The 22,812-nt window shown below is 37.1% G+C and overlaps 1 long non-coding RNA gene across 1 annotated transcript; it reads right to left on the reverse strand.

Annotated features, from left to right (window-relative positions):
• Nucleotides 1-19,500: 19,500 nt before the first annotated feature.
• LOC106041783 (uncharacterized) lies at nt 19,501-21,499 on the reverse strand. The gene is made up of 3 exons (XR_010827570.1): nt 21,005-21,499; nt 20,151-20,257; nt 19,501-19,655 (listed from the first exon to the last, which is right to left on the reverse strand). It is a non-coding gene; the product is annotated as an uncharacterized lncRNA (long non-coding RNA).
• Between the last annotated feature and the right edge of the window lie 1,313 nt (nt 21,500-22,812).

The following is a 22,812-nucleotide window of genomic DNA, read 5'->3' on the forward strand; positions in this document are numbered from 1 at the left end:
TAAATTGGAGGCAGTAGTTGGAAAATGGTGGTGGAAGAATGACTTTTCTTATTCCTTCACATGATCAAGAAAAAGGAGAGATTCCTCCCTCTGATAGGAAATGGCTCTTCCCTGTTTTAAAACAACAAACAAACAAAATGTATGTGTGCTTTTTATTTGTTTGTTTGGCTTCTGTATGCTCCCTGAAGTACTTGGTAGTTCCTCTTCAATGAAGGGAAGTTGAAGGTGGCCTGCTGCAATAGTGACAGTCTTCTCTCTCTTGACTCTCTCTGTCATCTTCCCTTCCTCTCCACTCAAAATCCTATATCCACTTTGTACTGCTATTCCTTGCATTTAGCACTCCATCTTCTTATAAATTTCACTCACTTTTCTCCTAGCTGCCTGCCACAGTTTGTTGAGGAAGGGATTTCAGTGGGACAGTGAACTCTTTCAGGCCCTTTAAGTTGACAATGAGATGGAAAGCCATGGAGTGCTGATTCACAAGTGTCGTTGTCTGCTGAAAAAAAAAAAAAAAAAAAAAAAAAAAACCTGCATGAAAATTACACAATCCATGAAATTTATTATACCCGCAGTTCGCCAGTTGACTTCTTCCTTTGAATATGTTATTTTGGCTTCAAGTGAAACAATATTTTAACACATGTACTTCTACACGTAAAAATCCTTTCAGATCTAATTCAGATAATGTTCCATTACCTATAGTAAATGCCTATATGTCAAACATTAGAATTTCTGAACCTTATTTGTTCATTTAAATCATGTTTTTGGAAAGATCTTACAGTTTCTCCAATCTGCTGTTGTTAAGAACATTTGCATTACAAAATTCTTCAAAACCCTTAGTCCCTAAATCTTCTTTGTTGCTGTGATTTACAGCTTCTAAATAATTTGCAGAATGCAATTTGTAATTAAGTGCGTTATTACTCACATATGCAAATTCTAATGAATACTTGTCATGATTCTTCTATTTTTAATAACATTAATACTGCTATGCTGAAAATTTTTAAAGATCAGACCAATTTTTAATAGGTCAGTGTTCTTTTTATAATTACCTGACTCATTTATTTTGTTTGCCTTTGCATTAATATTACTTGTTTGCTTTATTTGATGGTGCTATCAACAGAGGAAGTAAACATCTCCACAGGTTTGGTGCAGAAAATAGTAGTAAATTTTAACCTCTGCAACATAATGTAGGTATTGCAAAAGAAAGAAAAAAAAAGTGTGAATAATTCTTTCTTTTCAATAGGCAGGGAAATTTTATAGAAGAGTAGAAACGTATAGCTATGCCATATAGAAAGACATATTTCTACATCCACAAATGTCAGCAATAAACCAGCTACGTTAGAAATAGCAAAATCATTCAAATTTTAATTGCGTGATTTAAATACAGTCACTTTCATGTTTGTGTCTTAATGCAAGGCTTCAGTTTTTATATCTCAGACTTTGTAAACTCAGTCCCAAATCAAAATTGAATCACATCTGACCAAAATCATGTAAATTGATCTGGTCAAAATATCATTAAATCATCCAAATTTTCCTTTCTCACAGGTGGGATCAACAACACCTAAAATATTTCTTTAATCTGCTCTTGAAAATCTTTCATGATCCTACAGCTTCCGAGGCAATCTGTTCTAGTGCTTAACTGTCCTGGTATTTAGAAAGCTTTTCTTAAAGTCTAACCTATTTGTCCTTACCTGCAATTTAAACTCATTGTGGTTTGGCCTATTCTCTTGTTTGAAGACTGTTATCAGGTCTCCCAAAGTATTCTCTTTGCAGAAATGAATGGTCTCAGTCTTTCATTACAGGTCATGCATTTCTAACTGTCTGATCACTATTGCTGTCTCCTGCCCACCCCATCCACTCGCCTCCAGTTCCTTTACAACTAGTTCATATCTTTCCTGACTTCCATTGTTTCCATTGTGCCCCAGTAAACATAAGTATTTAATTTCGAGCCTTGGAGCCTCATACTTCATATGCCTTTCATGCTGCACTCCTATTCATGCATCCTGGAATGCTATATACACTGCTTTCTAGGTAATGCAAAAGTATGAATTTCTATGAGTATGATTCTGCCCTGGAACATTACAGCCACTTACTTCCTCTTGTGTTGGAACTGGCATCGTGAGGGAAAAAATACAAGGTTTATTGACTGGGGAGGGCACCTTGCCTTTGATGACAGCATTGAGTGAGACTGAGAAAATTGTTGACTGCACTGCTAGCACTTTCTGTACATTTTACCTAATTATCCTGTTATGCCTGTAAAAGAGTCCAAGAGTCATTGGAGTGGAAGCCAGAATATGGATTTTTTTTTTTCTAAATCTGTTGATTGCCCTTTTTAACAGGCTAGAGAATAAAGTTCCATTCTCAATTTTATATTCTGTCACTTCTTTCTGTGCTTCTCTAGCCACATGAAATTCATATTCCTGACATGAAGTGCATCATTTCTTGAGGCAGCAGAAGTGGAAGAGACATGCTACCACTTCAACCTTACTTCTTAAAACAGCTATGCCCTTTATTCTAGTCTGGACTGTCCAGGTTTGAACTCCTTCTGGATAAAGAGGACTGAAATGCCTGCCTTTCATTCCTCATACAAGCACTGCAATCTCATTTATCTAAAAGGATGGCTGTTCCCTGGCTGTATAAAACTACTTGGATGAAGTTGATTGATGTTTTTTATCTTAGGCGAACTCTAAGTATGTCTAACAAATTAATTGATGCCAGAAAGGCTTAGGTACAAAAATGGACAATAAGGAAAAGAATATATTTTTTTCCTAACTTGCATAGGATGCATAAGAAAAGTATCTTTCAGTTGGGCTGGGGGGGGGGTGAGGGGTGGGGGGGGATAGATGTGATAGTATGAGAACTTAGAACACTATATTAAGAAGCCTCTTCAAAATACAAGCATTTACAGCAGGACTGCCTGGCTGCTTACTACATTTTAAGTATCTGAATTATGCCTTACTTACAAATGAAGTACCCAATGGTGTATCTGATCTTATATTAAGAATGTCATATGACCATTTCAAGGAAACACTGAATCCTAAGAGGAGCAGACAAAACCTGGAAGCTTCTTCACAGGGGTAGGAACATGGGATTCAAATTGCACTTACAGATATTTCATCTTTAAGAGCTTAATTCTGAACTCCAAAGAAGAACGCATTTGTGGAAGTGGCACAGGGACCTGTCTCAATATCATGGATTGATTTTTCTTATATGAGAAAAAACCTTACCAAATTTTTAAGTGAATATAAGAATAAAGTCTTGTCTTTTACAAGGAAAGGCCGACTCCAAAAACATTCCAATCGTAACGATAGTCTACACTACCTAGAAACATGTGCAGACATTAATGGCTTTTGTGGGTCTTAATTGGTTTAATAAAAAGAGCTTTGCTGTCCATAGCTTCATGAGTCATCATGAAACAACTACCAACATTTGCCTCCAATTATGCTGCATTAGTAATATACAGGAATCAAATACTTTACTCAAGTAATAAGAATCAATTCTTTCCATCTTTAGTTTAGGTGACTAACTTCCTTTTATTGGATATCATTGGATTACTCAACGAGGAAGTTATTATTCAATAAAAAATGTGACAACATTGTCAAGTTTTTGTTTAATAATTGGGTAAAATCTCTGACCACAGAGGTACTGCACTAAACATTTTCTGGTCTGTAGACATGGACTAAAACATGTGGAATAAGAAATCAACTGAAATTGTTCATTGTTCTAAATTAGACTGCTTGATTGTACTTGCAATACTATGTGAAGGTATTTCAGGTTGTATTTGACCTTGATTTTCATTTAACGTACAAGGAATAGTTGAATAGTTGGAATCTGTTGCAATGAGTCGCGTTTTTTTTTTTTTTTTGTTTGTTTTTTGTTTTTTTTATAAGAAATTACATCTTCACTGCAGCAAGTATGGAGGGTCAAAGCCTTAGCTGATGAGAATTAGATGCAATCAATGAACTGTTATCCATATTCATCAGATGAAGATCTACACTAGAAATTTAAATTCTTATTTCCCAGAGTGTATTCATGCAAATCAATTTATTTTGGCAGTGTAATCAATACCTCTGCAAATAAAGGATATTTACCATAGCATAACCAACATACTCTGGAGGTCATTACAGCAATTTCATATTTGTGTTTCATCCATTATTATCAGGTAATATTACAAGATTCACAATGATTTCACTTATTTCTGGCAAATTAAATTATTTCAGTGTGATACATTTAAGAAGATCATGGGAGATTAGACCCATAAGTTTTACCCCTGATATGGAACCTGTTCAGATATTCATACACAGTGCTCTCCTGCAACACCTTCTTCGTTTTTCATCAATTACTTATTAATTTTGACTGTAACCCAATGTACTGGACACAGTGCTCCTGTATTTTTTCATTTTTCAGCCTATCAAGACTAATCTTTCTGAAAGAGTTATTATACATTTTTATTATTATTTATTTATTTATTTATTTATTTTAAGTTGGTAACTTAAGAAGCTTGTTCAGCACAGGAGAAGTTCAATGCCTGAATTTGAATGTTTTAAATTAAACCTTGATAATTTTCATGTAAGGTGATCTGCCATGTTGATGCTGAACATTTCACTGGATATTTCAAGTATGAAATTTTATTTATATCCTGCATTCCAAAGAACGATTAATTCTGTAACAGCGGATAGTCACTGAAATACCAAGCCATTCTACAAGAGGAAATGGATACCAGAGTTTGATATGACTAACTTGAACATTTAAGTAAGTTCTGTAGTTCACTGAACTAGTTACAGTATAGTACTAATGGTCATGAAATCTATCTTCCAGTTTCAGCTGTTAAATAAAAGATAGTGGTTCACCATCTGAGAGAGATTTCTGAAAAAAAGACCACATAAGCTTCTTCTACCCTACCCATGTAGTTCCAGAAGTTACTCGGAAAACACTCTCAGCTCTATTAACTGTATTACTGAATCTGCGCATTCATGTAGCACCTTTGGTCAGTCAGGACCTGTGGCTGAGAGAATCCTGTGTATACTTTGTAGGAAATGAAACAGCATATCATCAAGGCATCAGCTAGTGATAGCAAAGCATTCAGCCATCCATTTAATAGCTAGTTTTTCAGTATGACTGGTGAATTTTAACATGGGAAACTAAGACAAAGTTTTCTCTGCAAACAGCTGGGATTTTGTAGAACTTCTAAAAACACTAAATAAAAAAGGCAGATTACTTACAAGTATATATATATTTAATTCTCTAAATTTGCAGTAGAATAGTGCATGTGGCGGAGAGAAACTGAGTACATTGTTTATAGACCTTACTGTAAACCACATGAAACTCAATATATTTCTCACATGAATTTCATCATGAATAAGTCCACTGTGTATGCCTATGACAGCATTACCAGTACTGCCAGCTAATATGTAATATGACATTTGGCCTCAAAATGTTTCACACAGGGGTCAACAGCAGTTGCCCTATTTCTTTCGCAGTGTAGAACTCTTCTTTAGTGTTCATTGTTTAAGGCAGTAGTTATTAGCTGTTCAGTGAAGCATGGACATTTCATGCAAAGTGAGGCAGAGAACTCAAGTGAAGTAGTTCTGCTGGTCTAAGGCTCCTTCCACTAGCCCAGGTGTCTCTGCACTGTGCTCCTGGAATTAGAGTCAGGAGAACCAAGATGCCTAACCTCACTGTACAAGGAAGTATAAAGTCAGCATTTCCAGTATAAGGAAGAAATTAACAAACTGGAGGGATTCCAACATGTTTTAGTCCATGTCTACAGACCAGAAAATGTTTAGTGCAGTACCTCTGTGGTCAGAGATTTTACCCAATTATTAAACAAAAACTTGACAATGTTGTCACATTTTTTATTGAATAATAACTTCCTCGTTGAGTAATCCAATGATATCCAATAAAAGGAAGTTAGTCACCTAAACTAAAGATGGAAAGAATTGACTCTTATTACTTGAGTAAAGTATTTGATTCCTGTATATTACTAATGCAGCATAATTGGATTCCAACAGAGAACTACTAAGATAAAGGGCTGGACTGGGCATTGAAGCATATGAGATAGCTTGTTAAGTTGAGAGAGCTGGGTTTGTTCAGCCTTAAGAAGAATTTAAGGATAGGGATCTAATTCCTGTCTTCAATCATTTAATGGGACAGCACAGTGAGGATGTAGTCAGATTCTTCCTAGAAGAGCCTAACAAAAGGATAAGGGGAACAGACAAAGGTTTATTCCAAGTTGCCATGTATGTAAAGAAAACACTTTCTTACAATGAGAGCAGTCAGAGACTGGAAGAGAGAGAATTAAACCCAGAGGGTCTAAGGAATCGCCATTCCTTCTCCCTACTGCATCGCCATTCTTGGAGATACTCAAAACTCAACTGCACATGTTGCAGGGCCCTGAGCAAGCTGACATTATATTGGCCCTGCTTGGAGAAGAAATGTTGTACCAGACATGTACAAGTGTCCTTTCCAAACTAAAGTATTCTGTGATTGTTTGGTTTGAATCTTCTCAGGACAGCTTTGCTGCAGTTGTCAAAAGGGCATCTCAGCGAGCTAGTAGATTGTCAGGTCTATGGTAGAAAAAAGTTTTGAGAAGAGACAGCCCAAAGGCAGGAAAAGCAACTCTGAGAAGGAGATGGCCCCCCATAGCGATGCACAAGACAATCCAAACTCTCAAGAAAGTCTTCAGAAGAAAGTCTGGGAGGACTGTCATAGGTTTCATGATGGATGTGACACTGCATGTGAAGTGAATGACTTCTAAATTTACACAGCAAGATTTCAGAGATAAAGAGGTGCTATTGTTTGCAAAGTGCACTATTATATGTAAGCCTTAAGTGAACGATGATTCTTTCAACTAGTTACCAAGGATTACCCTGTTGCAGTAGGGAGAAAGTAGACTGATGCCTAAAGGAGGAAAGTGGAAGCAATATCTAGCAAAGACAAATGTGTGATCCCTGCAGATCCTCTCAGTGAGGTCTGAAAGAGCTGAAAACAGGTTTGAGACAGGGAACTACAAGAGAAAAGAATAAATGTACAATTCAAAACTCATACTGAAATTGTGCTCAGTAACATACACAAATGCAGGTAAGGTAGATTGTACCATTGCAACACAGTTGGATGTACAAGTGCAGCAAAAGAGCCATTGTTAATTTTTAATATTAGGCACTAGTAGCTTGATTTTTTAAATGTTTTTCTTTGTTTATGTTGGGATTTTTAAAGAGGAAATATTTCCAATCAGATCTGCCCTTCCTATGGGAATGTGCTCAGGCTTACAAATTTGCAGTTTCTTTCAAGCCAAGTAACTCTTTTAGGTGAAGAATCTACACTGACAATTATTTTCTTTTTTAAATCAAGAAAGACTTCTAGTGGTTCTCACTAATAGGTTACTTATATGTCTAGCACCTGAAGCATTCAACATCAGCTGAACCAGCTGACTTTCATTGTAAGACTGTGTCTATTACTGTGTCAGTCTTTCCTAAATAGCACCTGTAACTGGAAAAATTGCTGCAATAAGTCATTTGAAATAGCTGTTCAGTAAAGTTTATAATAGCCAGAATACACTGACTGAAGATGATACCAGTGATGTTTCAGAGAATATGTTTGAAGGCCTTGTTAGGCTGAACTTGATGGGAAGGAAATTTGGGTCTTGAGACCACAAGGATTCAAAATCGTGATAATGAGAGAGGGGGTCAGGTCTCAGTGATAGCAGTGAGAAGCAAGTGAGAAGTTTACAGTGGCAAAAAGCACAACGATATACTTTGGAAGAGCTGAAGCAAGATTTAAGTAGGTGGAAACATCCTGTTTTTTCAGAGGGATGCAAGAGAAGACACTGGGGATAGAAATATGACGAGAAAGGCATAGAAGTTAGGGTATGAGACAGGTTTGTTCACTTGCAATATTTTGGTCTTCTCAGGTTAGATGTTTTCTTTGTCAGAGGTATAATTATCAACTGTTGGCATAAGTTAACATCTAATACATTGCTTTTCTTTCCATGTTTCTAGTATTACTAAGATGTGTGTTGGTTTTACCCAGTTGGGCAGCTGAGCTCCATCAAAACTGCTCTCTCATTCCCCCTCCTCAAAGGAAAAGGGGGAGAAAATACGATGCAAAGGGCTCAAGAGTTGGGACAGGGAGGATAACTCAACAATTAATGTCATAGGCAAAACAGACACAGTGTAGGGAGATTAGAGAAATTTATTACCTGTTACTAACAAGCTAGAGAAGTGAGAAACAACGAAGAAGAAAAAAAACTAAAAACTTCTTCTCCCCATCCACCCTCTTCTACCTCCTCCCCTTGAGCAGCACAGGGGAATGGGGAATGGGAGCTGTGGTCAGCCCGTAATGCTTCGTCTCTGCCGCTCCTTCACAGTCACTCCCTGCCCCTGCTCCACGTGATGTCCCTCGCAAGGGATGCTGTCTTTCCAAACTTATCCTGTGTGGGCTTCCCACAGGCAGCGGCTCTTCAAGAACTACTCCAGCATGGCTCCATGCCACGGGGCCCACCCATCAGGAGCAAACTGCTCCAGCACGGGTCCCCCACGGGCGGCAGCTCCCCCCAGACCCCCTGCTCCTGCGTGGGCTCCTCTCCACGGGCTGCAGCTCCGGCCCGGGGCCTGCTCCTGCGGGGGCTCTCCATGGGCCGCAGCCTCCTCCAGGCCACATCCACCTGCTCCACCGGGGGCTCCTCCACGGGCTGCAGCGTGGAGATCTGCTCCGTGTGGGACCCATGGGCTGCAGGGGGACAGCCTGCTCCACCAGGGGCTTCTTCACAGGCCACAGGGGAACTTCTGCCCTCCTTCTGCACTGACCTTGGGGTCTGCAGGGCTGTTTCTCACTCCTCACTCTCCCAGCTGCTGTTGCACAGCAGTTTTTTTCCCCTTTCTTAAATCACCTTTCACAGAGGAGCAGGCAACATCATTTATTGGCACAGCTCTGGGTAGTGGTGGGTCCCTTTGGAGCCAGCTGAAACTGGCCCTTTAAGATGAGGCACCATCTGGATTCTTCTTACAGAGGCCACTCCTGCAGCCCCCTGCTACCAAAACCTTGCCAAGTAAACCCACTACAAGATGTAATTTTGCAGCTAGAAGACTTCTTCCAGCAGTGCAGCTCTGAAAGTGTGATTTTCAAATGCTTTTCAGAACTTATACCTGTTGAGCAAGGTTCTTTACCTCGTGAACTTCCACATTACTGTGCTGAGTGAAATAGATATGTTGTCCTTTAAGGACAGAGTTTCATCCATAACACTTAATTTCCGACCTTTTTGGTTTTCACATTTACTTCACACTGACCTAAAGAATACTGGCATTAATAAATGTATTTGCATATTATAAATCCATAGCCTGAATCATCTACGCAAAATCATCTACCCAAAATTAAAAGCCATGGCTGCTAGACATGGCTGCTAGACATGCATAATGTGGCCCCATGGCACTGTTGTTTCTCTAAGAGCATAACACCAGAACCCATACTGTGGTATTTTTAACAGTAAACTATGTGCAAAGTGTAACATGCAATCTCAATTTGAAGACAGTAAACATGAGAATTTTCATTGTTCTGTTAATTTAAAATTTGACTTTTAATTCGTTAAAAAAAAAATCACTCGGACTTAAATCTTATTTCAAGTTTCAGCATGCTATGAATTTTTATGGCCAAATTAAAAGCCCCTGCATATGGGATTCATATAATGAAAATGCTGACAGCACTTTAACTGTAATAGCAAGAACAGACACTGCTATAACATGAAAAGAACTTTTAACCAGTAGAAGGGTGAATCTATAAATAATTATTATGAATAATACCTTTCTCCTTAGTTACATTCAATCTGCAAATCATAAACTCATTCTTGCTAGCAAAAAAAAAAAAAAAAAAAACAGACTGGATTGGATTTTTATGGGCTTTTTTTGCCTTTTTTTTTTTTTTTTCATTGTGTCTTATCATTCTGCATCTGTACTGACTCTTCCTTTCAATCATTTCATTTGTGATTGCTCAGCTTCATGTTTACTATATTTTGTCAGGTTTAAATGTAATATGCTTGAAGTTTATTTTGGGAGTCCCATGCAGCTAACCAGCTCAGAACCTGGCTTTCATCTTAAATGAGCAAAGTGAAAAGGCAGCAGAAAATGGAGGCAAAGGAGAAGAGAAAAAGTAATTTATATTTCTGAAGTGGCTAATGCTCTAAGAGTTATTCTGGAAGAGAATACCTCTCTCTTCAGATAAGTACTGGCAGCTGTGCCATCTGCAGAATAGAATACCTGCTTCTGAAATATACAGTGATATCTGTCATGTATTTACTTGCATAAGGTAAACTCTACTTTCTTCTGCTGGATTCATCCTGATTTCATTTACTCTGCTTTGCAACTTTCCTTGTGTACAAATTGTCAAAATTTGACTAATGGTCCTCTGGGAGTCAGCTGGTCATTAAATCTTTCCTTTCTCAAGCTCCTGTGGCTTTGTCGAACAGTTCTGTCATTCTAGTAACCAACTGAATTTAAATTATTAGTTTTGTTATTTGATGGATCATTTTCTATAACATAGACAAGAATTATAGCAGCAGCATGGTAAAAAATTGGACTGAAGAGGCGGGGGAGGAAAGCTTAATTTATTTTTTATTCCTCCTATGAATAAGAGGCTTAGATTTCCCAGTATAACCTGAGAAATATGAAAAAAAAATCTACCTGTTTATGTGAGCAATAATTATATATTCTGTGTAAGGAGAAAACATTCTGCTGTGCACTGATGAAGACTGTTAGTCATTTCATCATGTTCTGCAGCATTGCTCCTCCTGACTGCACACAGTACTAATAAAACAAGTTAATGGAGTTTATTCTGTCACAAACACTACAATTTCAAAGAGCTGATTGCAGTCTATGGGAAATCAGTGTCTAACAGCCTCTTAAAGATGTACAGTAGCTTTAATATATTATCCTGCAGAAGATATACATTAAAGCACTCTAGTTAGATATGTAAGAAGATGTGGGGAAAAGTAACAACCTTCCAAACTCTTGCTAATTCACAGTCCATTTTATACTGGTAGGATCTGTATACAGTGAGAGCTCCTCCATGCTTCCAGTGTTTACAAATTCACCAAATGATAGTTTGTCTGAAAGTCAAATTAGCTAGAATACAGAAATGAGAAATTCACATTATATAAGATGCATTTAAAGCAAATTGTACTGTTTAATAAGTAACTTGCAGCTTGGATTGATGTTGATAAAGATGTACAAACCAAATGCTGTTTTTCAGGCTCTGAAATTGCATGTCATTCATACTAAAATACGAGGCTGATTATAAGATTCAATGGTAATCAGACTGAATTAATAGGAGCCCTTTAACAAACCTTCATTTCCTAAAGACTCATGACATTCCCTGTAAGTAGGCATTGAGAAGGAGTACTATTTCAGGAAATAGATTTCAATTGTTACATGAAGATTGAGGTATATTGGTTCAGTTAATCAATAGAACTTCCTAATTTAAAATATTGTTTAATAGACATGGAGATTTACTAAACAATAATATCTTCTTCCATCCCTTCATTCTAATTCCCATTGAAGTCTAAGAAAAAGTAAAAATGAAAAGAGGATATATCATTGTTCACTAGACCTTAGGATCAAAGAAATGCATTTCCACTACAGAACATTACTATTTTACTTCACTGTCTCCTTGTCTTTACTCTCTCACTTTCATATGAGACTCATCTATTTGGCTCATAGAATACTAATTAAGGTTAGGAGATCTTAGGAAAGCTAAAACTTCTTAAAATTTCTGAACTTGGAATTTCCTGATGGAGGCAGATACTAGTGGGCAGATACTTAGTATAAAACATAAGTACACTGAAGCTAGCAGAAGTGCAGCCATAGCATTGGAGATAAGGTCAAGAATTTGAAGAGGGAAAAAGAAAAATAGAGTTAGCTTACTACTGACCCAGACGTACCATTAGCAGAATGTCCTTCATTCTTGTTTGCAATGCATTTTATGGCTTGGTGGGAAATAGGGACAAAAGAGAGACGTCAGCAGCAGATGCGAATATAAAATCTGTACACTGTTAAACATATGGCCTACAAACAGAAAAGAGATGATGGTATTGCCTTTTCTGTAACAGAATTTCTCTTATACACATGACATGTAGCTAGCAAACCCCATTTGCAGCCAGTACGCAGAGAATCCCTAGGATACAGTAAATGTTGCCTGTATAATTTTAAACATCTTAAAAAAAAAAAAAAAAAAAAAAAAACAACTAAACTGCTTTTTCTTTTTTCCTGTGCTTTTTTCAAGGTTAAGGACATTTTCTAAACAGATGTAATCCTATATATTCAAAAACGTTATTGATTTCATTTCCATTGTTTCATTTTGCACAATGTAGAGTCTATCTTTGGATAAAATATATGTAATTTCAGAACATTCAATTAATGATGCATTTAACACTTTATACTTTTCAAAGGTTTTTAAAGTGCATAATATCCTTTAAGCCATTAATCTTTCAAAGTAATTCAATGCTTAATACCTATTAAGTATCCCTTGTTCGCAATTTTAATTACTAATACTTTCTGTAAGTATCTTATGTCTGTGTAAATTTGCCTTGGTTATATTTAACCTGCAAAACATATATATATATATATTTATTTATTTATTTATTATTTTTTTAAGTGCTTATATGACCACTGGTAGTTCACTGGGATATTGATAATGTAATATATTCTCCACTCAGATATATTGTCAAATCCTGAGTAAGTTTTCTGAAGTGCAGAATTTCAAGCTTCATACTCCAATGTTAATGTGCAACATTGCATGTATAAATCAAGATCAAGAAAAGGTAAACAAAGAAGCCTAGTATCTCACTGGATGAAAGTTACCATACGGACTGAAAAGAGGATTACTCAAACCTTCTGTCAGAAGATGGCACAAGAGGTTAGTGTCCAGGTAGAATAACAAGAACTGTGCTCACAGCCACTGGCAGTCTGATATGTCTATTGTTCATCATTGTACCCCTGCTTCAGCTCTCATTCTTATGAGTCATGAAAGAAGCAACAAGAACTTCTGCCTAATACTGTTGAGCAATATTTATGGCAGCTGTTGAGCATAAGTACAGCATTAAACACTAGTTTAAGTCCCATTGACTTCAGTGCAGTTTAAATGTACATGAAGAGTGGGGTTTAAGATGGCATGAGGATAGTGTCTCCAGTGCAGTTGTACAAAGTAACACAGTCATGAGCTGCAGGTCTAGTGCTTTCCCTTTCTTCTGATAGATTAGCTTCACCGTAAGTTTATACTCACATAAACACCTTCTGCTATGTAGCTTGCAAAGAATTGTAAGATCTCTGTTTAGATATTGATATTTAAGAGAATAAAACTCATGAGATACAATTCTATAGGCACTGTAGGAAACACAAGTATAGACCTCTGTTTCCTGACAAAGCTTGTAGTTATTGTATCCATTTTAGAATGGTATAATTCATCCTCTCTCAATTTGTAAGGAAGAAAAAAGTATATAATAAAAGGATGCTCCATTAGTTTTACCTTGACTACAACTTCAATCACATCTACACTATCTACTGTTTTGTTTGTTTGTTTTTGTGTGTGTGTGTGTTTTGTGATGGTTCCATTAAGCATGAAGAACAGTGATGCTGAGGTAACTAAAATTTGAAAAGAATAAAATTACTAACCGATAAATATTATTTTGGTAATTTTTAATTAGAATACAGCAATAAAATACTGAAGGTAGGGCATTATTTTTTTATTCTTAAATAATACTGTGGTTAGTTCTCAGTTTCTGTCCACCAATAATAAATCTTGAAGCCTCATTTAAAGAAATGGGAAAGTAATTGACCTACCAAATGTCTTTATGGGAATGACAAGGAAGATGTCCCTACAGGTCTTTACTTGCTGGTGGTTCTGAAACTCCTTGCACAGTATTAGGTTGGATTTTTTATTTTTATTTTTAAAGTTTCATCTGTTATGCAAGGATTTCCCTTGATACTTAGGTCCCACAGATCCATCTTATCTCAATATGTAGATAATTCCTTCTTCCCTTTCTAATAAAGCTGTGAAAATGAGGCACTAGGGAGATGAAAGTCCCATTTGAGTCCTCAAACACTCTATACAACCCACAGCAGAACCTTTTATTTCGACATATCTGTAGGAATTTGTCACACATTACTGAAATCCTCTAAGGGGAAGTACAGCAGCTGTTTAACAATACTTGGCATCAGGCTAAAATGTATTAAGGCAGGAAGTGATGAGCCAAAACATATCAAATTGAACTGCAGGGGCAAAGTAGGTATGCAAAATGCAAATCCTCAATCAGAATTTGGCCAATCCACTAGGACTAAAACTGCTACTCTTGCAAATAGCGCTGTGGAATTAAAACACAATTGTGGGTATGCTGGATAGAAGTCTTTCTAATCCCTTTGTTCAGGAACTTACTAAGAAATATTGACTGTGTAGATACCAGACAATTTATTGAAGCTGTAGCCCTAGGGAGCTAATGCAAGTTGTAATGCATTATGATGTTCTGCTCTGTGGCATTAGTGCAAAATATATACCCTATGAGAGTCAATCTTAAATGCATTTTTCTAATGTGATGAATCATAGTATATAAGACTTAGGGTCTACTTCATATTTTGAAATCTTCTTTATCTTGAAAGTAGGTATTGTTTATGTCTCCCATGCCTTTAAAAATTACAGACCGTTTGGATGCATTATGAATTATACAGCTTAAATTAAAGACTTTAAAAATATAACAAAACTGAATCAATAGGACTTTTGCATGAATCTTAGCTAGAGATTTGAACCATGGCATGAAGAGAGATGGAGAATCAATTGTACTAAGAGATAAAAGAAGGTGTTTCAAATGGTTAGAACTGTTGTAAGGTAGACTAACTTTAGCTGTGTTGTGGCTGTGCTAAGTAATAGAAAGAAGACTGGTTGCAGATGAACTATAAAGGACTAGATGTACTGGAGAAAGTACTGAAAATTACGGTTTAAAGTGAAATATAGAAAGGAGGACTTAACCAGGAGGGATGGTATGAGGGAAGTGTTTCTTATTTTTCTAAGTAAGAAGGCAGAAGAATTGTGCAAATGCTGAAAGCGGTAGTGCTGGAACCTAAATTTGCAGTAGTGAATGCAAGAAGATGGTGCTGAGAACTGTTACAAGTTCGAAACAATCCATGGTGTTAAGTACAGAGCAAAAGGAAAGCTGACAGTCAAGGAAAAAACATGTCATTAGTGACAAATTATTTATCTCTGAATTACTTTTGTTTTCTGGAAGTTCACAGGAGAAAATGTATTTTATGACCAAAAACATGATGAAAGTACATGGAAGTCATATTCAGTTTACAACAGGAAATGTTTTAGAATCATGGATGAGGAATTTTCTTTTTTTTTTCCTTTCTTTTTTTTAATTATAAGAAAGATAACAATTCAATAGAAACAGGCAGCAGCTGGTAATGAAGCCATTGCTAAAAGTTAAATAAAATAAAATAAAATAAAAAAAAAAGAAGCATAAGAAGGATTCAGACAAGTAAAATTTAACATGTAAAATACATATGACACAAGGATAAAAGGAGTGTCCTATGTAGAATCTCTGCCCCCCCCCCCCTTTATTTATTTATTTTTTCCCCAGATAATATGCATTCTAATGTAAAACCAGAACTTCTTAGGAATGTCGCTGAATTAATTTCCATTGGATGAAAACACATTTAAAGCAGGTTGTTCCCTACTGCTCACCAAAATGCCATTTGTAGCCAGAATTCATTAAGAACTTTTCCATTCTTGATTAAAACAGAGAGGAAAAGCAAATATGAAATCTACCTAACACAAGCAGCTAGCTGATAGCTTGCTTTTGCTTCTCCGAGGCTGTAGTATAGTCACTGTACATGATTCTTGCTTTCAGAGTCTACTTTGTTCAAATGCTCTAAAGAACATTTAAGAGGTCATAACTTCAAAAACAAAATATTTCAAACCTTTTGTAAAATGCAACAGGAGTTACTATTGGCATGCAATGAACCCATAGGTGTCACTGAACATTGGTATCAAGAACAGAAATCAGTGTATGTTATAATCAAAACATTAAACTCAGAACTAGAATTGAGAATGAAAATCTAATATTGGGTTGTGAAAGCACATGCTCAGTACTACTACAAAGGGGATTTATTTGAAGATCTCACGGAACACCTAGCAGTTCCTTTAAGATTACTTATACTATATGTTTGCTTAGTGCTTCCTCGAAACCATTTAAAATTTATAATTGTTGTAACCTGAGAGGCAAGAAAGTACTTCACAGGCAAGTGCAGAAGAATAGTAGAAAAATGTGGTAAGTAGTCATGATCATCATTAAGGTTTTAGAGGAGGAAAGGACAAGAAAAACTGAGGTTGTCATCAAAAACACAACTGCCCAGTAGCAAAAGGTGCAAGAGAGAGAGGACGGGGTAAGCCACTGACACCCTGTGGAGCCATATGAAAATCTAAGTAATTTACAGCTGCACAGAAAAGGGCTCATAAGCTCTGACAAATTGCAAGTGTGTTCTTATGGGTTGGCGAAAGAAGAAATAAAGAGTTGGAGAAATGCAGACAGCTACTTGGGAACATAGAATTTATATCTGGGAGCCAACTAGAGTATGCAGTACCTTCAACAGCAGCTCTTGGTAAGTGCTGATTCTTAATGGGAATTACTGAAACAAGATCTTCCCAATCACTATCAGACATATTTCACCTTACAGACAAAGAATATTGGCTAAAATACCCATTAAGTATTTGAACTTTACAGTTCGTTTTAGCTATACAGACAAAAAAGAACCAATAAAAATGCTAGAGACTGACCTTATGCTCCTTTCTTTACAAAAGAAAGAAACATATTCTGTGTAGATGAATTAGAAGATAGGAAGCCACGGACTAGAGTTTAACTAAAACCACTGTTCTTCACAAATTACACTTGTATGACAATAGGGATCCATCAAAGTTCAGTAGCATAATGCACAATGCCATTTTTTATTTTTCACAGAATCACAGAATCGTCTAGGTTGGAAGAGACCTCCAAGATCACCCAGTCCAACCTCTGACCTAACACTAACAAGTCCTCCACTAAACCATATCACTAAGCTCAACATCTAAATGTCTCTTTAAGACCTCCAGGGATGGTGACTCAACCACTTCCCTGGGCAGTCCATTCCAATGCCTAACAACCCTTTCGATAAAGAAGTTCTTCCTAACATCCAACCTAAACCTCCCCTGGCGAAACTTGAGCCCATTCCCCCTCATCCTGTCACCAGGCACGTGGGAGAATAGACCAATCCCCACCTCGCTATAGCCTCCTTTAAGGTACCTGTAGAGAGCGATAAGGTCGCCCCTAAGCCTCCTCTTCTCCAGGCTGAACAATCCCAGCTCCCTCAGCCGCTCCTCGTAAGACTTGTTCTCCAGACCCCTCACCAGCCTCGTCGCCCTTCTCTGAACTCTCTCAAGCACCTTGACGTCCTTCTTGTAGCAAAGGGCCCAAAATTGAACATAGTACTCAAGGTGCAACACAGTACTCGAGGTGCAAACACAGTACTCGAGGTGCTTGTTTGTTTGTTTCTTTTTATAGAAAAGACTTCAGTCCTTTTATCTTTCCTCCTCCTGCTTCTGATTATTGTCTCTATTTTATGGTAATGGTGCTAAATGCTAATGAGGTCATCCCTGGACCTGTCTCAGTCAGCCTTTTTTGGCACAATTATTTCTGGAGCTGAACAAACCTTGTGGGATAAATGAGATTAATACAGCAGGAGACACATTCAGAGGTTCGTGTAGGAGATTCCAATGATAAACCTTGACACAGGTTTATCTGCATTGTTAATATGTGTGTGTGAGGGGTATTATCTTCTGCAGTTAAGTCGCGTGGAGGCAATAGTTCTAGTGGGTGGCTTTCCCATTGCCATGACTATGAGAAGGATCTGTCTTTTTCCACCTTTCTTGAGATTATTTTTTTATTGATGGACTATAGAAGTATAAGGAAGGCTAAGAAGTTAAAAATTCAGGAGAGCTCCAAAATGAACAAGATTCTGTATTAATATACATACAGAGCATATGAAGCTGTATGAAGCAGTCATAAGGTGCAAAATAAAAACAATTTAAAGGAACCTCCAAAGATCAGGCAGATGTGAATTTGGACCATATTTATTTTATTTATGTATTTTTTTGCAGTGTGGGTTGTGTTGTGCTATTTTAAGAGAAAGTATGGAATTCTGAGCTGACTGATCATGGGTCTGGTTAGGGTTTAAACAAATTCTGATTGTCTAATTTTTTGTATCTTGATTCATTTTTTAAATTATTTTTTTTCCCCTAACTTTTCATATCACCTTTTTTTTTTTTTTTCCTTTGGGTGGGGGGAGAGGGGAAGAGAAGGTTTGTTTTATTGTTTTTTTCCTCTTTTTTTTTTTTCTTTTTCTTCACAGGGTATTGCTAAACTAAGATAGCATATAACCTATTCATTTGTCCAAATCCTTAGCTGGGCTATAGTAACTTTGATGACCTCTTGTGAAATAGACCTGACCTAAAACATGCTTACTCTGTAAATGAGGTTTATCTACCAGTTTAATGTCCAAAAGGAGTATCACAGTATCACACAGATTTCTAGGTTGGAAGAGACCTCAAGATCATCGAGTCCAACCTTCGACCTAACACTAAGTACTCCACTAAACCATATCGCTAAGCTCTACATCTAAACGTCTTTTAAAGACCTCCAGGGATGGTGACTCCACCACCTCCCTGGGCAGCCCGTTCCAATGCTTAATAACCCTTTCGGTAAAGAAGTACTTCCTAACATCCAACCTAAAACTCCCCTGTCGCAACTTTCGCCCATTCCCCCTCGTCCTGTCACCAGGCACGTAGGAGAACAGACCAACCCCCACCTCTTTACAGCCTCCTTTAAGGTAACTGTAGAGAGCGATGAGGTCGCCCCTGAGCCTCCTCTTCTCCAGGCTGAACAAGCCCAGCTCCCTCAGCTGCTCCTCGTAAGACTTGTTCTCCAGACCCCTCACCAGCTTGGGAGGCTACGTATGGCTATATTATCTCACATCTGTTTGTTGCTGACCTCCTTTTGGTTCTGACCAATGAATTAGATAGACCTTCATTCTAATCCAATATGACAGTTGTACTGTCCCCTCTGTTTTGAAAGATTTTTGGCTGGTGAAGAGATTGTGCTGAAGCTCTTATGTCATTCCTATGTCCAACTCCAGAGCAGGAAATAAGGATAGAGAACTGTAACAACACAATAATGTTTAACTAAAAAGTTAGTTGCTAGTCCCTGCTGGTTTAGTGCAAGTGTCTTTTGATATGCACATTTGCTACCCCTTCCCTCAGGGATTTGTTAAGTATTTAAGAAAAATATGTATATATTCACCTTTTTCATTAAAGCTAAATGTTAAAGAAAACAAAATAAACAAACAAACAACAAGAAAGCAACCACACTAAGCTAAATCCATCTGTGTAAATGTACTGATTAGCTCTCTAAATTGGGAAGCATGGAGATTTATTGTTGTGCTCTTACCCATTAAGCTAGGAAGTAGCTGCCTCATCTTCCCTAATTTGCAGCCAGTTCCTGACTCAGGTTTTCCTGACTTGATCAGTTCAGAGTCAGCAGAAGTGTTGTAAGAATAAGGGCAAAATATAAGCTGAGTAAGGACTCCACTCTTGATCTACAGAGAGAGAGAGAGAGAGAGAGAGAGAGAGAGAGAGAGAGAGAATGATTGTAAGATGGACAGTCCGCTATTTTTAATGGAAGCAATTTATAACAGAAAATATTCTTGGAAACTGAAGGTCTTTTCCTTTAAGCCGCTGTAGATTTCACAAAATATTTGGCAATCTAATCCTTTCTCTAACAGATCAACTAGAGAAAAATGAACCCAGAGTTAGATAATGTTTTCAAAGGTATGACTTCTGGCTCTGTGCACACTCTGTACACAGAGTAGACCTTAGACCATTGGCAGGTGAAAAGACTATATATTATTAATGCCACATCATGGCTAGTCATAGAGCAAAAAGACCCTTATCTTTTTTGCTTTCCTCAGTCAGAAAAAGGAAGAACATGAGCTGAGGCCCACATTCATTCCCACAGATATCAACATCAAATTCTCACTGAACCTAAAGTGGCAGAGCCAAGCATTGTATGAGCTCCTTTTACTTTTACTCACCTCTCTTCCTCCGGTTCTGAAGGCTTCATTTTATATGTTTTTGTTTTGTTTTGTTTTTTTTTTCTGATATGTCATAGCTTCCCTCTCCCTACTCCAGAACATGGTTCCTACAATACAGAGGGAAGGAGGGTGAGAAGAGGGCAAGCCTGCCTTGCCTTTTCTTTCTAGAAGTTGATAACGCTTTCCTCTGAGGTAATTGAACACTATGAGGTGTGCTCTTGCATATTACTTCCTTTCCTAATTAAATTGAATGTGATAGTGAGAGCAGGTTGACATTGTTAAAGTAAATGATCCAGGGCTTTAGTAATGAAGACACATCCAGAGTGAAGTTTATTGTTTTAATTTTAATCCTGAACAACCCAAATACTATTGAGTAGGTTGTTCTAAATATCCTGCAGTGCATTTTCCCTGTGAACTATAGTTCAACGTTACATACAAAATCATTTATAATAAGTTGATTTGTGGATTGAAATGGCTTATTTATATGCAGTGTGAATTGATATAAAGTGTTTACTGAATTTTCTCCATAATAACCTGTCATTAGCCAGAATTCCCAAAGTGGGAGAAAAAGGGCTACACGCTGGAGACTAAAAAAATGCAGTACTATGTCCCATCTGCTTGGATGGGATCCTTTTTTATATGAATTTCAAAATTAGTAATTTGATTTTTCTTGTCTTTAAGCCAGAAAACAGATTTGGAGAGAGGCACCAAGGATATTTAAAAATTGGGGGTTTTATCAAGTCTGGGAAACATGAAATATTCATTTATATTTGAAAAATACTTTTTTAAAACAAACTAAACCAAACCAAGCCAAAACAAAACAAAACATATATTTCTATAAAGTCCTTGCTTACCTGCTTATTACACAGTATATTTTGCCTTTCTATAATTTCATGACTTGAATCTCCTGTCAGCGCACTTCACTGGTATAATACAAGTATAACAATTCACTTGAATTATACCAATCTAGCAGAACACAAAATCAAGCTGATGCTCCTTCCAATATTAAGAAGCCATTTAATAACAGACAGTATGTCTGGTATACTACGTTTCTGCAGCAGAGCAGCTTTATTATGTACTGTTGCTTAACAACTGTTGCTTAACAACGGATGAGGGTAATCCTGACTCTTCCATCACTGAGCCCTCCGAACTAAGCATCAGTACTAACGTCTACCTATCTGTAAGGATAAGGAGGAAATTAAAATATATGAGGTAGTCACTGCAGATATTCTTACCCTGCTAATCTATTTTCATCTCACATACCTTGAGCATTCTCACCCTTAAGTGCCTATTGCATGTGGCAGCTTCATGAAAGATACTAAATACGAATAATAACCTGTAGCACTCCCACCCTCCGTGTTCACATTTCTACCTACCTCTATTCCTATCACTTCTATTTTCTTACTCATAGAATGGTTATCTTTATTTTTATTTAGTGTGCTCAGGAGAGTGTTCATGTTAGTTAGAGATTACTGCAATTCTGTTACTCAATAATAACATCAGTAATGAGAATAATGTTAAAAATTCAGTCAAACAATAAATATTACTGCATAGCATCAGATTTTATTATGTATATGTGTGGCAATTTGAGGTTGATTTCAAAATGACAAAGTACTCAGGGTTTCAATAAAACTTCCTGCAGCTGTGCTCTCCTTTAAGCTTTACTCTCCATTTAAGAAAGAAAAAATCTAAATCTAAATCATACATTATAAACTCACAATTTAGCCACTTCAATAGCAAGGGAAAGTTGAAAGCCAGCTCAGTCATGAATAAGCACTATTGAAAGCTTCAGACAACAACCACGATTTAAAAGTAATGGGAGGAAGAGAGGAAGAATGTACAGAGGAAACAAAAAGATTTCAGAAATCTGGAAAAAAACTTTAAATCAACATTTACACATAGAAAAATGCTAGCTAAGTTCTTACCAGCTTCTCTTTCAGAAAGGTACTGTAATGGATTTATGGCAATATGTAAAAGGATATTTAAGGTGGAATTCACATCTGGTTTAAACAAAGGGAGCCAGGCTACCCTAAACCCCCACATTCATAAAGGAAATACTTTTTTCTCTAGGGCAAATCAAATCAAAGTCCAAGCTAGGATTTTTCTCTAAACTGCTTTAGATAAGCCTCTCTCTATCAATGGGGACATCTGAAGCCAGTGTCCTTAAGCAGGGACTAGATTTTGTGTACAGACATCCTGCAACTGGTGTTTTTTGTGTAGAATGCAAGTATTTTCAGTCTGCATTCGGTGTCTTCTAAGTATGTCTAACCAATTAAACCTCTCAAAGCTGAGTGCATGGAGATACGCCACTTTCAGAGTCTAAATTCAGGAGATGCTCAAGCCTGGGCAAGAACTGGTGTCTTCTGTGGGCTTTCCCATAGCACGAATACACTACCCCTGCCCAGATTGAAAGAAATCAAACCACTAGTAACCAATTTCAGCTACTTAAAGACTTAGAGATTTAAATTCTCTCTTTTTCTCTTTTGAACCTCTACTCTCGCTTCAAATGTATTTTAGGAACCAGGCCTTTTTTGTTTGTTTATTTTCTAACGTACCAGTAGTTTCCATGCCACACCTTTTTTTCTTTTTTTTTTTTTTTTTTTTTTGTAGGAACAAGAATGGATCACCTCAGCCAAAATGTAAACATCTAAATTCATCTGTT

This window comes from Anser cygnoides, chromosome 1 (assembly GCF_040182565.1).
Source record: "Anser cygnoides isolate HZ-2024a breed goose chromosome 1, Taihu_goose_T2T_genome, whole genome shotgun sequence".
NCBI classification, from domain to species: Eukaryota; Metazoa; Chordata; class Aves; order Anseriformes; family Anatidae; genus Anser; species Anser cygnoides.